Source organism: Ictidomys tridecemlineatus, chromosome 12, assembly GCF_052094955.1.
Source record: "Ictidomys tridecemlineatus isolate mIctTri1 chromosome 12, mIctTri1.hap1, whole genome shotgun sequence".
In the NCBI taxonomy this organism is placed as follows: Eukaryota; Metazoa; Chordata; class Mammalia; order Rodentia; family Sciuridae; genus Ictidomys; species Ictidomys tridecemlineatus.
Genome location: NC_135488.1, coordinates 55,218,460 through 55,234,428, shown reverse-complemented (window position 1 = coordinate 55,234,428; position 15,969 = coordinate 55,218,460). Strand labels below are relative to the sequence as shown.

The following is a 15,969-nucleotide window of genomic DNA, read 5'->3' as shown; positions in this document are numbered from 1 at the left end:
GGAAGCCACAAGTGGTGTTGAACAAATGAAAATATGAAGTGGAAAACCACTGGCCAAACAGCTTTGAGGAACAGATAGAGATACTTTGAGGCAAAAAAAAAAAAAAAGATAACCAATATCTATAACTTGAAGCTAAGTTTTACCTGAAGGAGTATTTCTTATCCCCAAGCAGAGCTGACAAAGGGATCAGATATATTAGCTCCACTGTGTCACTGTGGTTTACAATGAGCACATAATGGTGCCCACTGTTTACCTGTGGCCTCCCAGCTCCATGCCCACATGCTGGGGCTGGAGCCTGCAGTGGGTATTTTCCAGGCTCCCTTGCCCAAACCTGCAGGTTTCTGTTTAGGTTCTGCCAATGGAAGATACTAAAGCAAGAATGGAATGGGAAGCAGAAGAAGAGGATGCTCCTCTGCATTTCCAAACCCTGTCAGTGTCATCAAGCAGCAGGAGATTGCTATTTGTATATTGCTCTTACTGGGAGGCAGAGCTGGGATCTGTTCTGTGTAGTGTTTCCCTGATCCTACATTCCCTCTCCAGTGGGACTAAGAAGACAGAGAAAACTAGAGTTTTCTCTCTAAGAAGGATCAGGAGGGTGGACAGCAGTGTTCCATGCCACAGGGAAAGTGAGAACAGGGAAAAGCCTGATGGACCTGGAAGTTAGGGAATCAACCATGGCTCCGTGGACAGTCGGCAGACTAAGGAAGATTGCCACAGGGAGAATGAATGCCTGCCTCCATCTCTTGGGTACCTGATGTTGCACCCTCGAGTGAGGGGAAGAAACTATAATTTGTATGGCAAAGGTAAAAACATTGCAGATAATTAAGGTCCTTAGTTAGCGGTGAGCTGATCAAGAGAGCTAGGCCTGGGCGGGCCTTCCCTAGACAGATGAGGCCTGGCAGAAGTCAACAATCTGCTATACAGTAAATTGCCCATAGAGAAGGCCAGACTCCAGGAGCCTCCAGGAGCCTGTAGGAGCCTCAGCCCTTCAACTCCAAGAAACTGAATGCTGCCACCAACCATGTGAGTTTGAAATAGGTAAAAGAAATGCAGATGAGTTGACAGCTCTGTCCAACACCCTAATTTCAGCCTTGTGAAATCCCAAGCCGAGAGTTCAATTAACTCTAGTCTCAACTCCCGATCCAGGGCAACCGTAAGATGATACATATGTGTTAAAAGCTGAAGTCCCTAAATTTGTGGTTACTGGTTATGCATCAATAGACAGCTGAGATAGGGACAAAAGCCAGATTTTGGGCAAACACATATGCACATGCTGCATACACACACACACACACACACACACACACACACACACACACACACACTCTGTTCCTCTAGTCACTGACTGCACAAAATCCTGACACAAAACAGATCCATCATCTGAAATTATGCTGTCACAGCCCACCTTCCTAAAACAGCTCATTGCTAAGACCCAGTCAGCACACTGGGCCTCTTACTGCTAGCAATCTCCTCCCAGATGAAAACGGGGCTCCTATGCCCTCTGGAAGTTTTTGTTGAATTTCTGGCTCTCACCTCCATGCTCCAGCAGCCTGTTCTTTCCTCTACAGTATGTGAAGGAAAACAATGTCAATGTAGTCTGAATATTTTTATTATTTTCATTTGACTGTAGACGCGGAAGAGGCAAAGGAAGCTCTTCAATTAGGGTATAAAGGATCACAGAACAAGAACAAAATACAACTGTGCAAAGAAAGTTAGTAATCACAACACAAAAACTAAAGGTCAGCCTGATCATTTTGAGGCCTTGGCAATTGAAATGGAAATTAACAATGTTGCTGAATCTTTCTAGGTGACCAGGAATGCGTTCTCTCTACCCTGAAATACTTCTCATGTAGACAGTGATGGCAAAAGCACCCATGACAAATCCGCAGGGGGAAGCACAGAGACCCCTACAATAAACAAGGCGATATAGAAACTGGGAGCCTCATCATGTACAGCTGAGCCGAATCTCCTTAAGAAAGCAATCTCAATAACCTTGTCACATCCGTTCTCCACACCTTTCCTTTGGCAGGCGTTCTGTGTCCCTGTGAAGCCTCATTTCCCCATGTATCGCCAAAGGCGACCGTTTCATATCACACATCAAAGCGTGAAAAATGTCAGGGTAATGAAAACTGACACTGTGGCTAAGAGAAGGTGCACCACAGCCATTGTGGAGAGAGCTGGGTCAAGGTCCTTCATCGTGGCCCTGATTCTCCTGCAGCTGTGCTCTGCCTGTAGCTACAGGTTGCAGAGCAACCTGCAATTCCAAATGAATCCCATGGCAAGATGGACAAAATGGCTTCTATGTTCAAAACTGAAGCCACCCTTGATCTTGGAAAGGTTCCTGGCTTAGTGAAATAAACTCATTCTTTAGCTTTTATCCATGTATCTAGTAAAATTTACTTAAATTTTTCTCAAAGCAAAACCTACGATAAATTTTGAATTTGATTTATTAGCCACCTTGTGCAGAAAAATGCTACATAATGAGATATTTGGGAAGTCTGAAGACTTTGGTTTTGTGTACATATCAAGCACTGATGTACACTGGGTCTTTGGCCACGTCATGGAATTTCTTTATTTGGGTTTCAATTTCACAGAGTGAACTCCATTTCAGACCTTGAATTTTTTCTAGCTCAACTGCCAGGGATTCTCTTTTGCAAAAAGATTTTAGCATCTCATCGACTCAGAAAGGACACTGGGTCTAGCCGTGTGGTTTAAGCAATCAGCGATGTTCACGTGGAGTGTACTGATTTCGACAGTGCGCTCACACACCATTACAAAGCCTCCTGATGCTGCTCAGGCACGCAAAGCCACTGATTGGAAGCTTATGTTGCTCCTAGGCAAAATAACTCAAAGAAGGATAATTTTAGGGCTGAGAAGGTTAATGTCTTTATTATTTAGAGAGAGGATGGACTCCTGATTGAACATGCAAAGGTCACATCTGGAATAAAATAATTCGGTAGCAAAACAGAAGTAGAGATAGAAAACTAACTTTCAAGGACTCTATGCTGGTAAACAGAGAATCCGTGCTTTCTCATTCATTAGTCTTTTGTGTCAGTATTTGGTCTCAGAGCAGGATTATAAATAGTATGATGACATTTCCTGTCCTGATACATTCTCTTGTCTTGTCTTGGATTAAATTGTAATCCACATCCCCCACCCCTTCTTAGGTAAGAGATGTACAACAAAGCTCTGGATGGAGACCAAAGCCCTGCACATGCTCCATCTCGTGATATCCGACCAGCTCACTACTCTTCAGCTCTCTGCCCAGTCACTGTGTACAAACTCGACAGAGACAGCCAAGTTCATAACATGCCTCCCAATTCTAAGTTATTTACTCTCACCAAGCAACAATAATTCATCATCTCCTCCTCCTCCTCCTCCTCCTCCTCCTCCTCCTCCTCCTCCTCCTCCTCCTCCTCCTCCTCCCAGGGAAGAAGTACTCTGGATTGAACCCAGAGCCCAAACATGCTGCACCTCTTAGTTAAGTAATCCAATGCTGTATCTCATCACACCATAATCACTAGTCTGTGTGAGTCTTCAAGTATTCCCTTTGCATTTGTACTTTTTTCTCCAGGGTGAGGACATCACTCCACTATTGAAAGCCCCTCCCTGCTACCATCCACAGCAATCTCCTCCCTGCTGCCTAAATCACTATACTTTTAACACTGTGAATCTTTTCCCTCCTGGCTCACTGAACCTCCTGTGTCTCCTCTACATGATCTGAGTGATTTCTAATACTTTTTTTTATTCATCAATGGAAAAGAAAAAAATAACCATCACTCTAAACATATATTCTTTAAATAAGGCCTAAGTTAAGAAATCTCAGGAGGTTCACCTACATGGTAGAGGGGCAAGTCGAAGATGAAATGGAGAAATCAAGAGGTGATAACAGGGACAAGAGATTTGATGCAGTGAAGACCCAAATGACCTGTAGGAAATGAGAGAGGATCCTGAAAACCAGAACAGACCAACAAGAAGCTGCATAGGACACACTGCCAATGACTGCCTTAGCTGAAATTCTCTACTAGAGAGCATTCTGCCCCTCGCAAGGTGTTTTAATATGCAGCCAGAGTTGATAACTACTGAGTTACCGACACTGTTGAAAATCCTCCTCGAGGGGAATTAAGTGTGTATGTAGAAAAAGACAAGAAGCCAGCTAGAGACCGGGCATGGGAAACAGCTCTTGGCAGCTGATTCGTTTTTTATTTTCCTCATTATTTCACAAATTTTAATGAAGTGGATCTTTGACTGCAAGTGAGATGGAGCTTTGAATATTTGATTGTTGCAAATATTTAAGGAGGCCCCCTATCTTAAAATATTAAATCCTATTTTTTTTGTTGTTGTTGTTTCAGTTGCTTTCTCTATGAAATGAGAAGGTGGGCTACAAACCCCAAGGGTCCTTCCAGCTCAACCATCATGGCTTGGTATTGCTGAGCCTGATGAAAAAATACGAGGCCTTGTGCTTCCCTATCACCTTTTTCATTACCCAAGGAGTGTGTTGGAGATACTGCTGTTTTGGAGAGTACACATTTCACACTCTCGTGGTGCTGAACTGGGCATCAGAGCAGTGGTCTCTGGCAGGACTTTACAAAACCAGCCCTGTAAAACAAGGGCACTAAATGTTACCTGAAGACGGATGAACAGGCAGGACCATCTCATCCCCCAAGGACAAGGACAGAGTAGGTACTTCACCAATACTCTGCAGCTGTGTGGAGAAAAGAACTTGGCTGATGGCTTTCCACCTGTCACAGAGCAAAGGAACATTTTTGAGTTACTTATTCCCAGAGTGGGGGCTTTTCCTGAACAAGATCTAATCCCACAGGTGGGGATATACTGCCACCTGCTGGCCCTCTGCTTGTTTGCAACAGGGAACACTTTTCAAGACCAAAGCAATGGAAACTTTCCCAGACAGCATTTTAGATACATCAGGAAACATCAAACGTCACCAATCTATTAACTGTGAATATCTGACCAAACATTGGCAGTATTATAGAGTACAATGTTCAAAATAATTTCTCTGTGTATATTTATTCACACAACTGAAAAAGATCTTGACTAATATTAGTAGCCAATTGTTGAATTCCTTCAACAATTTCTAATAACTCATTAATATATAATAGGAACTTTTAACAAGTAGGGGTATTTTCAATACATTATTTCACGTGAGATTGCTGACAGAGGTTTTACACTTGGAAGTTACAAATATGCCACATGACGATAACAAAATTATATTCTTGTTAAATACTTCTGGCATTTGGTATTGTCACTAATTCAGATTTCCCCTCCTTGATTCACATTATTAGGTTGTGTGATTAATTTTCTACTATTGGAATGGTATGGAGGTTAAAAGTTAATATGGATATAAATGGAACAAGCTCTGTAATTTTATCAGGAAAGTGGTTTGAGGCTAAGGGTTCAGTAGCATTTTATTTGAAATGGCTTTTGTGTTTCACTATCACTGACAGTGCTCTTTCCTTCTGGAACCTCTAAATGTTTTCAACCACCCGTGCCCCAATTATTTAGAGAATGTGACACTGACCAGCCGCTGCTGCAACACTGTTGAGTAATATTTAATAGCAAAGTCCCCATCTTTCCTTCAGTCCACCTTGAATTCAGTCCAAAATAGAAATAACATATTATTATATAGGCAAACCCTTATTTGCATGTTATCTTGAATTTCTGTATTTTGAAGGTAGATTTTGGCTTTTGATTTTTGCCTTTACATTTAAAGGGTATGTTAAAATGTTATTTGTAGTCCTCCCCCACTTAATCTGTGCCTACAGCAGAAAGAAAAAAAGTCTTGACATGTCCAGCCAATAAGGCTTTTAAAAATATTGATGTCCAGTCTCAGATCATCCTATTTCATAAGCCTAATTGGGGAAGGAGAAAAAAAAACCTACCCATCTTCAACCTACTCATCTTTATCCTCCTACCACTCTGCCATGGTGTCCTCTCTGGTGCCTTGATTTTTTGGGGGGGTGGGGTGGGGGAAGTACCGGGAATTGAACTCAGGGACCCTCACCCACTGAGCCACATCCCCAGACCTATTTTGTATTTTATTTAGAAACAAGGTCTCACAGAGTTTTTGCTCTGATTTTGCTAAGACTGGCTTTGAACTCATGATCCTCCTGCCTCAGCCTCCAGAGCCACTGGGATTACAGGCCTCTGCCACTGTGCTAAGCCCCTCTGGTGCCTTAAAGCAAACAGAACTCTCTCAAGTTACAGAAACATAATAAAGTCAGTCCCATAGATGCTTCTGACATGCATCTTCCTGTATGGCAGAACCTCCATGAATATCCCAACAGGTTGACGCCATTCTCAGCTGATGGTCAGGCTGATCATGGGACTCATTTTGTGTACCTGGTGCTCACATTTACCTCCTATTGTATACCAGGCTCTTATCTGGCACCCAGACTTCATGCTCTAGTTTGGTAGGCACTGTGGTGGAAGGGAGGGAACCCTGACTGTGGAGAGCTTCACATGGGGTTTGCGGGCCCCTTCTGCTTCTACAGTCCTGGAGAAATCACTGAGGCCCTTAGAACCTTCATTTCTACCTTTCTACAATGGGCACAACAGTACCTACGTCACACAGTTCTTAAAGACATGAGGATAACACCCTATCTATGGAGCATTTCTCTGTGCCAAGCACAGTGGTAAACACTATCCTTGAATCAGCTTTCTTAGACCTTCTTCTTATCATCCTCCCCACTTTAAAGATAAGCAACTAGCACAAGGAACAGGTTAAGCCATTTCCCCTGAGGTCTGAAGGTTCAAATGCAGTAGGGCCTCCCACCAAATCAGATCTGACTCCAGAGATAAGACATGAACTTCTCAGCCTAGATAGTACCTGGCAACTAGTAAAGAAGAAAATAATAAGAATGTTAAACAAACACACAGACCAAATCTATGCTTTTCCCATGACTCTTGACATTATGTTCTATACATAGGAGTCTTTAAGAATGAAGACTTATTTCTTGTTCATTTTAATAAGTATTCCATAAAGACGAACATATACATATAAGCATTTCCTTGGGTTTTCATCACAGACCATTAACTGGGTAGCTTAAAACAACAATAATTTCTTGTCACAAAGTTATGAAGGGGAAGTCTGGAACCAAAGTGTTGAGAGAACCATGTCTCCCTAAAACTAGATGGTTTGGCGGGACTGTTTGGTATCCTTGGATTATAGATTTTTGTTCTAATCTTCCATCTTCACAGGGCATTCTCCCTGTGGCTGTCCTCAAAAGGCTACCTTCCCATAAGAACTCATTGGATTAGGGGCCTACCCTGCTCCTGTATGGCCTCATCTTCAAAGCATGATTTCTCAGTCAGTTACAATTCTGCGGTTCTGGAAGTTAGGACTTCAACACATCATTTTGAGGAGATACAATTCAAACTATAAGAAGAGCCATCTCTCCTTATTCCCACACAGATAATCTTAAGAAAGCAACTGAAATCAGAGAGCTCAGAATCAGATTTAGGATAGGCGTGATTCTTTGGGAAAGATACTTCAATGACTAAGGCTCCTGGTAAATGAGGATGTTAAACAGCACTACCACAGAAAGGTGATGTGAGCCTCAAGTAGGATGCACAGGACCCTGAGCACTGTGCTGAGCACAGGGTAAGCCCTTTGTTCTGCTACTTGTGCTCTATTCCTGGTGGGGAGCATCTCTTGAAAGGAATCTCAATCCCAAACAGACTGATATCTAGAACATTCAGTTAGGCAATTATATCTCCAGTCTTTTCTCCAGCCTCCTTCTGCTCTCTGTTGAAAAACAGCAAACCATATCCGCCTACCTATAACACAGAGTCAGAATAATCACTCTGATTTAAAAGTCAGAAGTTTCACTGGCTTGGAATCATCCTTGGAGACTTAGCAGCCTAGACTAAGTCAACTTTGCCTCTCATCATTGTCAAATACAGCTTCCGAGCACCCTGCTGTGCGACACAGAAATTGGCTGCAGCGAGATGGTATCACTGGAACAATTGCAGGGCAAGGGAAGTGAAAATCATTGGCTTCAGACACGCCTGCTCCAGAAGCCAGCAGATGAAAATTAACCCACCTCTTTAATCACAATTTTGCATCCCAGAATCTTCAGTTGACAGAAATGATAATCATTTGGTTCATTGATTCTGGGATTAATCACTGAAGTTAATCTTGGCATGTATTGATTCCATTTCTGCTGGCTGTAACTAAAGTGTTCAAATTATTTATTCCAACTCTGACAGGAATGGGTTCCCAAAACAAAGGAAGTCAAAAATGAGCTATTACACCTGACAGTTCCGCACAGCACCTAGTGACAGTGCTGACTACCCATCCTTCAGCATGAGGGGCCCCTAATAGGGAAGGATCAAGCACCTGTTCTTCCTATTATACACTGGTGTTTCATAAAGTTGATCCATCAGTGTCTAGAAGAATTGAAGGTAGTTTTATCTCAAAAAAGCTGAACTCAAAATTTGGCTGCAGAGGCAAGCAAATCATGTAGGCAACGCAGTAAAACAGAAGCGTTTCACCAACTTGACTTCCATCAGAATACTGCAGACTCTCTGACCTTACAGTGCTGCAGAGTTGGCTAGTGGTGCTGACCGGTTTTGCAAAAGCACAATTGCAAAATGACAGTGTGGTATATCACGCTTTCCTTAAAATGCTAAGTGAACTTCTAGTTTGATAGATATGATGAATTATTGTTATGGTTTGGATACAAGGTGTCCCCCCAAAAGTTCCTGAGTTAATGCAAGAATATTTAGGAGTAACATGATAAGATTATGAAAACTGTCACTAATTCACCCAGTCCACTCAGTTTGAATGGAAAAACTGGGTAGTAACTGTAAGCAGGTGGGGTATGGCTGGAAAGGTAGGTTACTGAGGGTGTTCATCTTCCTTGGGGCCCCTTCCCTTTGCTCTCTCTGCTTCCCATTCTTGATGAAAGCAGCAGTGTTCCTCCACCACACTCTTCCACCTCACCTTGGGCTCAAAGCTCACCCTAGACTAAACCTCTAAAACCATGATCTAAAATAAACTATTCCTCCTCTAAGTTTTTTCTATCAAGTATTTTGGTCACAGTGATGCAAAGCTGACTAAGATGCTATCTTTTATTAGGAATACTTTTGTAGTGTATACTGAAAGAGTCACAAGGAGCCATGAGCTTGAGTCTATGGCTGACTAGGTGTTCCAACTGACCCTCTTTCTATAGTACAACTAAACCCAAAAGGATACCATTTTTGTAGCATGGCTCGTTTCACAAAAGGTAGGGAGAGTCACAAAATAGAGGAGCTTTAACAATACAAGTTAGAACTAAAATACTGGATGGAAAGAGCATGCCTCTAAGGAGGGACAATAATTCCAAGGGCCTCGTATTGATCTGGTGGAGGATTCAGCTATGCTTTAACTCAATGTTTCTCAACCTCAGTGCTGCTGACATTTGGGGTTAAATAACTCTCTAGGTGAGGAGCTGTACCATTCATTGCAGGGTGTTCAGCAGCATCTCTGTCCTCAATCCATTGAATGCAAGCAGCTCACCTCTAACCCATTATAACTCAGAAAATGTTTCCAGGCATTGCCAAATATCCCCTGGGGCAAAATGACCTCCAGTTAAGAATGACCCATTGAAATTTACACACTTTTTAAAGGTAAACATACATGGCAGAATTTTAATGAAATCCAATTAAAAAAATTCCAGAAGTTCTAAACAAATTGAAAGAAAATAATAAACTAAGGAACAAATAAATAACAACAAAAATCTTAACCATTAATGAAGAAAAATATATCAAAAAATAGGACATCAAAATGACATCTTAAGACATTATCCAAAATAATGGTAGAAAGCAATCTGGAGGTTTCCACCATTATAGAGTTTCTCTTCCACAAAGTTGGCATGAGGACCCACATTCCACGAGATTACTTTTCAATGTTTTAAGTCTCTAGAAATTTCATACAGCAAATAATAAACATAAACATATATGTATATATATATATATATATATATATATATATATAAATCTACTAAATCTTAGTGGAAACAGTGAGAGTGGTTGGCACCGATTCATGACAGCTCCTTCCCTCACTCTGCCACACAGCTCAGCCTGCTGGATTCATAGGGGATTAGAGGCCAAGTCAAATAACCCCTCCGAGCAATCATCCAAATTCAGAAGACTCCAAATTTACAGAACAAATGGCATTATTTACCCATCATATAAATAGCAAGGGGAAAAAAAGGAGGGTAAGAGCCTGATTTCTCTGCCTAATCCATCTTGTTGCAGGGAATTTGATTCCAGTCTCAACTGCCAGGACAGAGTCTCCAACTTTAGCTAAAGCAGTTGACCCAATTCTCCCCCTGACTCCAGTGAGTGGTTCAGAGGTGACTCTGGGACCCAAGAATTCTAAACTAGCCAAACAAAAATAAATTTCTCAACTTCTCAGAAATATAAGGCAATGGTATATACTACTTACACAGGATATTTCAGGGCATCACTGCTGCAAATTTTGGACCATAATGGAGATAAATTTAAGGAAGATGCTAGTAAGTATACAAAAACAGAGCTAAGAGAATCCCAGAAGAAAGGGCCTGGGATCTTGAAGGAACTGTTCTGGAACCCCGTGACATAACTCTTTTCAGTTATGTTAGCTAATTCCTTCGTTTTGCAAGCAAATTTGACTTGAGAGGGCCTGTTAAGTTTTATTTGCTATCTTACACGTTGCTCTAAATTCTTAGGCCATATCACCTTGCCAAAGAATAGATTAAGAATAAAGAGTCAAGTGTACTACTTATTAGGTATTGGGTTTCCTAAATGATTAAGCCTCTCATCCATTTTAAGTAAGAAGGAAGGACAGACCTTCAGAGGCCTGAGAAACACACCTAAATGATCAATATCAGGCTTGTTTTGTTTATTTTTATCTAATGTATATGTATGATAACTTTTAGGTCTTTGAGACTCATGAGTCTATTTTTGTTTCCATTTTTCTGAGGTTTTTCTCATTTCTGTTTTCAGATTAATTCAGCTACTCAGGTCAGAAAGTATGTATTGTTCTCCTACTGTTCAAAGTGCTGTCGGCTCAAAGACAAGCATGACTTGACTCTTCCCTAAAGGAACTAGAAGAAGACACAGACACCATTCCAAGACAAGCCTCAAACTGTATTCTAATTTCCATCAAAGAGTTACAGACAGGGGACAAGAGGTAGAGATCATGACTAGGTACATCAATTGAGCCTCATAGTGTAAGTAATTATTTTTCCACAAATTGAGCAATCACTGATACAAATAACTAGCCTTAAGAATAAGAATTATACAAATTAAACGATATTTTCACACAAGACAAATGCAAGCTCACTTCTATGTTAGATATCATCTATTTAGTCAAACTAAATGTTACTTTTAAAAGAAGACAAGAAAAAGAAGTGGCAACATCATAAAAATTGGCCCTAATGCCTAAATTTTCTCTGTTATCAATAGCTTTCAAACTGCTAAGGCCAAATTGTAATTCTCTGCCCCAAACATTTCTATATTTCCAGTTTCTGAGTCTTGATTTTGGTTTCTGACTCCCTGAGGTCAGAGAAATGTGGTCTCTATATTTTCATCCAATCTAGTAATGATTTTAGTAACACTAAGTCCAATTTAGTAATAGTACAAAATTCCATGCCGTCTTCAAAAAACCAGAGCCAAACTTGGATATTTATTCCATCTCTTCTGTGTTCAAGAAACTTCTCAGTCATCACGATACTCTATTTGGTAGAGGTTGTTCAGTGGATTCAGTGGTAAGATTTTCTAGTGATTCATAATTCATTATTATGTTTACAACTTCCTATTCTACCTAAGTGCTTTTCTCCCTAATAAAATCCCAATTATTCTCTTTCAAACCTTTTGAAAACTGTAAGAGGATATTCATTATATATCACAATCTCCTATGAACACACCCATTTATGAAACTAAATACCATGAATATAAATTTGTTATCTTTCTTTTTTGAACTCTGGTTGCAAAGCACCACACTGATTTCTCTACCCATAATATTCCTTTCATATTTTTATTGGTGCACTGTAGTTGTACATAGTAGTGGGATTTGTTGTTACATGCACACAGTATAACAATATAAGTGGCCGATATCATTCCCCAGTATTTTCCCTTTCCCTTCCCTCCTCCCTCCTCCTGGTCCCTTTCCTCTACTCTACTGATCTCCCTTCGATTTTCATGATCCACCCATAATGTTTTGACGACAAAGCTCCAAAGATTTTAATAAAGTATCTAATTATGGATTTTAGTATCCAGGTTTTATCTATTCTTTAATTCCTTCTAAGAGGGTAGGTGCATAATTCCTCAAATAACATTAAAATTTCTATCAAATAAAAAGATGGCATGGTAGTACAAAGTCTTCCCCAGAGTGATATATCTAGATACACCCTCTGTATGTAAAAAAATTCAGTTTGTTCTATTAATTTTCTGCAAATATTTGGGACAATTTTCTGTTATTTGTTACTCCCAGTTGTCCACAATATTAATTCACTGTCCCTTGCTGTCTAATCATTTTAACATGGCTAGTTTTCTGCTTGCTTTCCCATAGTGTCCACACATCATTAGTGACATGGACATGGAATCCACAGTGTGATTTTCATTTTCATAATCACCGCCCACAGTTGTACAACACTGCCGTCATAAATTTAATTTACAAATATTTCAGAGATTCTTCAACCCACAAAGTGGCTGCCCTTTTCTTTTTAATTTCATCTAACTGGATGTACATATAGTCGATAAATCTGACAAAGTGCACAAAATGAAATATTCATTAGAAACCCGAGCAGTGTGCCAAACTATGGTGTTTAGCCATATGCTCCAAGATATCTAAATTCTTTAGCATTCTAACCCTCATGCAAATTCAAATATTCAATCCAAAAAAATCTGCCAATCGATTTCTAAATTAAAATTTTAAACGACTTAAAAGCTTTCAACCCCATTCCTGGCTCTCAGGTTTGCAAAGAAGCAGTCAAGCTGACTTACAGCAGATTGGACAAACACTGGTGTAAGGGCTCTTACAATCATCAGGAGTCTAATCAGTCCCAAGACCTGGCTCCCTAGAGAAGGCCAGGCATGGAGCATGAAGCCTCAAGGAGCAGGCTCAGATTGGTCTCCCTCCCATTCCATCTGCCAGTCTTTCAGTTGTCCTTAGAGAGCTTGCTTGCTGCTGTTTTCGATAACATCTTACCCAAGATTAACCTTTTCCTTTCTATTCCAACTTCCTTCTTTTGGCAGATGAACTAGTGATAGATTTTTGCCTTCACTACTTCTAACAGCAGCTAAAATGCTTTGAGCACTAATAATGTGCTATGGGTTGGATGTTTTCATCCAGAAATCAAATATTGAAACCCTAATCCCCAATATGGAAGCATTTAGAGAGGGGAATTTGGGAAGTAATAAAGTCATAGGGGCAGCCCTCATGATGAGATTAATGTCCTTATAAAAAGAGACACAGCTTGCTTTCTATTACTTTCTGCCACATGAAGATACAATCAACAGACTACTGTCTACAGACCAGGAGGACAACCCTTACCAGACACAGAATTTTCAGGTACCTTGATCTTGGACTTCTTAGCCTCTAAAACAATGTTAAATACACATTTGTTGTATAATCCACCCACCGCATAGTATTTAGTTATAGTACCTCGAATGGACTAAGAAGGCAAGGCTCAATTTTAATTAACAGGCATGTATTAATTCACTTAACACTTACCCCTAGGGAGTACCAATTGTTAGTATGTCCCTTTAAATGATGAGGGAAGTAAAGTATCTTAAAGTTAACTATTCAAGATTACACAGTCACATGCTGGAAAACCAGAGATGCTAAACAGAAAACATGGTTCCAGAGATGGGATTCTCAGTAACTACATTAAAATAAAGGCTTCTAGGCTGGAGACTTCCTCACTCTCCTTCACATCCACACATAACTAGTTTCAAAGAAAACCTAGCATTGCAAGGAGAAGAAAACCTGAGAGGAGAACTTCGCTCTGAAAGCAGAATTCAGCCCTATGATGAGGCCCCAACGGGGTCTGCTTCCTGCTTTCTGGGTTGATGCAGTAGTCACTGACCTTCTGCTGAGTGGCACCCGGTATTCTTTGTGACTGCGTGATGGTTCCCTCACTGCAGACACCTGCAGCTCATGTGAAAAGGACCTTAGGCCATAGGGTCATTGCACACCCCTCCCACTTTCTGGGATGGGTGCGGCTAAGCCTGGCATAGGCTCTAAGGCTTCATATTAACTGAAGAGAAAGTTGAATATTGTTGATTAAACAACTTTCTCAAGAAGACAGAAATTTATCAGTGATGTTGTAGACTGGACACAGAATTATTCTGAATGTGACCTCCATTGCCCTTTCTTTTGCCCTCTGTGCATATCTGGAAATCTAGAGATTAACCCTGCAGAAGTGAAGTAGTGTTTACCGGCCAAGTGCAGTTTCTCCCCTTTCTTCCTACAACCCTCCCCTCCTCCCCTTCGCTCCCCTCCCCTCCCCCCCCTTCGCTCCCCTCCCCTTCTTTCTCCCCTGTTTTGGATCAACCGAGATCTCTCCAGGATGCTTTTATTGTCAACGGAACACCTAGTCTTTGTCATTTTAATGCCCTCCACTAGGATCATTCATTTGTTGAGCGATTAATTACCAGAGCTGGAAAAGTTGTGTTTTGAGTATTAGAAATACTTCTGCGCGTTTCCAAACGGCCACCAGAGGGAGGCCCCCAAATCCTGCGATCCATTCCGCGCCTCTGAGAGGTGTAAAAAGTACCCTGCGGCGCTTTACCAACAAATTCTTCTTAACACTCTAAATTTCTATCCCTTCCCATCCCCAAAAGGCCCCTGCTGCTTCTCTGGGGACATTCCACAGTCTTCTCCCCAGAAGCCCATCAAAGCCCCTAGGTTTTCAGCTTTGTGTAAACCGCACCTCTTTAGAACTCAAGCTCTCTGGTTTCCCTACCTTGTTCCAGGGCAGATCCTGCTGTCTCCATCTCTGCCACCACCTACCCCAGCTCGCCAAGACGATGTCCCTAACAACTAACTATCAAAAGCCCACATGGGGGACTCTTTTCTGTGACCTTGGTCTCCACATCATCTTACCAAATGCCCGCCTTTAGCCAAGACCCCGTCTTCCCTCAGATTCTTTGCTGCTGAACATTCCTAACAGACGCTCTGAATCTTCTCCCAGCAGAAGTCACTGGGGACGCCCAGGAGGCTCCCGTGAGGGGGCTGCTCTCAGCCGCCAGCGGAAGGCGCTCGCGCTGCGCAGACCGGGCTCCGCCCTTATCTGCGCACGCGCGGAGAGCTCTGGTTCAGCCCCCCCACCACACCCCCAGGGTTTATCCGACAGTCCCTCAAATCTTCCTGAGATTTCTAAGCAGTCCTAGGGACCCAGTCCTAGGGACCTAGTCCTAGTGGACCCTGGGTTCTGCGTCAGTTTGTCTCCAAACAGGTCCTGGTGCTGGTTCCAAGTCTTGGCCAGAGACGCCCAGAAGATAGGCCCCAAAGCCCAGTCCCGTGTGGTGCGAGCGCCTTTCCAGTTCCCAATTCTTGCTTGTCGCTTGGTCGCACGTGGAGGCTACCCCTCTTTTCCCTCAAGAACTGCTTTCCCCTGCTTTTTGCTTTCAGCTACCTTTCTACTCTAAACCCTCAATGATTTCCTCTTCCCAGGAGATTCAGGCCCTAATGGTGGGTCCATAATCTCCAGTCCTGCACAATCCCCTCCCACCCCAGTGACTTCTATGCCAAGTGAGCTGCTCTAAGTAGTTTGCTCTTTCGCTTCTGGGGACCCCCAGAGCTCCTTCTTGGAGATTTTAGGGTGCTCTCTCGCCTACGCTTAGACAGCCTCCATGACCTAGGCCTGGTGCCACAGCAGTGCCCTTACTGACCCACTGGGATGTACTGGTTGTCTTCTCAGACCCTGGCCATCCTAGTCTGTCTCCAAATTTCTTTCTCTGACTGGATCCCAGAGGGGC

At 42.0% G+C, this 15,969-nt stretch overlaps 1 long non-coding RNA gene across 3 annotated transcripts in view; it reads right to left on the bottom strand.

Moving 5' to 3' along the window:
* The window catches only part of LOC120884939 (uncharacterized), a 172,123-nt gene extending 156,861 nt beyond the window's left edge, over positions 1-15,262 (bottom strand). For 2 of the 3 annotated variants that reach the window (XR_013428853.1, XR_013428851.1), the window contains exons 1-2: positions 14,955-15,262; positions 4,627-4,742 (exon numbers count right to left, since the gene is read on the bottom strand). This is a non-coding gene — a long non-coding RNA (uncharacterized LOC120884939). The remainder of the gene's footprint in view (positions 1-4,626; positions 4,743-14,954) is intronic. The other variant, XR_013428852.1, reaches the window with a different exon arrangement.
* Between the last annotated feature and the right edge of the window lie 707 nt (positions 15,263-15,969).